Source organism: Culex pipiens, chromosome 2 (assembly GCF_016801865.2).
Source record: "Culex pipiens pallens isolate TS chromosome 2, TS_CPP_V2, whole genome shotgun sequence".
NCBI lineage: Eukaryota > Metazoa > Arthropoda > Insecta > Diptera > Culicidae > Culex > Culex pipiens.
Genome location: NC_068938.1, coordinates 43,041,027 through 43,043,004, shown reverse-complemented (window position 1 = coordinate 43,043,004; position 1,978 = coordinate 43,041,027). Strand labels below are relative to the sequence as shown.

Sequence of the window (1,978 nt, the reverse complement as noted above, 5' to 3'; positions counted from 1 at the left end):
AAATGGGGAGGCCCATTTTTCGACGGCATCGTGGGATATTAATATTATCTCTCCTTTCTCCCCGTAATGCGAAAGCGATCTGAAAAGCTGTGTAATTTATGCAACGTCTCCAGGGTCTCCAGGCAACTGGTGAAAGATGTTAATAAAACTTGTAAATACCATTAACGGAAGACGAATTGTTTAGCAAGAGTATGCTTGTTTCAATTAAAAAGACCACATTTGACTAGAACTGTAATATGACCGACTTTATTTAACTCTAATATGACCGAAAATGTCCTTACATCTAATATGACCGAATTGAAATTTCTTAAAGGCTAACGTATGACCGGTTTTCGACTTGTCAGCATCACTGCTTGCAGCTTCCAGTTTGACAGCAGCACTTGCCCGATTCCTGCCTGCAGCTGCAGTTGCACTCAGCACTGCAGGGCTTGTTAGGTCCACACTCGGCAGTGCATCGGCAATCTGTTATGAAATTAAATTATTTTCAAAATTCAAATAAATAAAACAAGTTTGTCGAAAAAAACTCACCATTTCCACAGCATTTGCAAGGCATCTTGATCGGCTATCTGTTTCAAACGTTCCAACAAAAACACCAACAATTCTTATCTCGAACTCAAATGGAAGCTCGTTGCAACTTGCTCAGACTGATACCAGAACATGGCCGGGGTGTTGAGTTTTATAGACAAGTTTAAAGCGTGTGCAACACCTGTCCCAGTCCGGGGTGTGTGCCGTGTGCAAAGACGTTCTCTGTAGACCACGTACAAGCGGTGAATCATCGTTCGAGACGGTCTTATCAGCCCTCGCAGCTATCAGTTTTGGTATGATGCCGGGGTGTCACGTTTGAAATTTAATTCTGTTTTGATTTATTGATATATTGATGGAAATTGTTCAAGAATGATCAAAATATAATAAATCAAATAAAACAAACAAAAATTACCATTTTGGACATCCCTACAACATTGCTAACGTCGTAAAAGAGAAATCTGCAGCAAACAGCCCTTATTTACGTTTTATAAAAATGTACGTCGCAGTTCGAACTACGATAAGAAAGGTTTAATTCGATAAGATACTTTGTATTTAGGGCTCTACAAGCAATTGTTAAAGCATTTATACATTTTTCGGTGTAGGCAGAAATGATGGGATCTTTAAAATAACTGCTGAAAACTATTTGTCTACAACTAACTTTTACAAAAAAATATCAGTTTCGTTTTCAAAACGAAGAAATTGATGGATACTTCAAATTTCGAATTGTATTTTTTTCAACAATTATACAAAATATTTTTTATTATATTTTTAACATGTCAGGAAAAAAATAACACTAAATTCATTGGGATTTGGAAGTTGTTAAACAGTAGCACCTTTATAATTGTTAAAATACATGCTGTGTTTGAAATTTTAAATCATATTTTTTTTTATTTTTTTCAAAATATGACAGGGCCAGTTCTAGTAAACGTATAAGAGTATAGAAAAAAAACAAAATAGTAAGAATAGGTCAAGAAGTTTCGGTGCAATCTCCAAAAGTTTCCGAATGCATAGTTGCCATTGTACTGATTTTAGTTATTGTTTCAGACAGGAAGTTATTTTTATGAGGTCAGAAAATGTTATATCATACGTATCTCTTCTTTTAATACCAAATGGAAAATTATCGTTAATTATGCCCTGGGGTTTATTGAACATGACTTTTAAGATATTTCAGACATACCTGAATGACTTCTTGTCAGTCGAAAAAAATCGAATTCCAAAATATTGTTTGAGTTTTTGGAGATTTTTAAGAGTCAACACTAGAGAAAAATGAAACAAGATGAACAAAAGTGCTTATTTTTGGTACTAAAAGTACCATGCTACTCCATCGAAATGAGTTCCCAGTACATTTTGGTGAAGACGCATGGTGCTTTATAATGAAAAAATGTACCGAATTTTGATTTTTTTATATTTAAAAGAATCATATTTCAGAATCCTGTTAATAGATTTTCACCAT

At 34.4% G+C, this 1,978-nt stretch overlaps 1 long non-coding RNA gene across 1 annotated transcript; it reads right to left on the bottom strand.

Annotated features, from left to right (window-relative positions):
- Window positions 1-218: 218 nt before the first annotated feature.
- Window positions 219-959, bottom strand: LOC120420889 (uncharacterized). Its single transcript, XR_005605912.2, has 2 exons — window positions 529-959; window positions 219-462 (listed from the first exon to the last, which is right to left on the bottom strand). It is a non-coding gene; the product is annotated as an uncharacterized LOC120420889 (long non-coding RNA).
- Window positions 960-1,978: the final 1,019 nt, after the last annotated feature.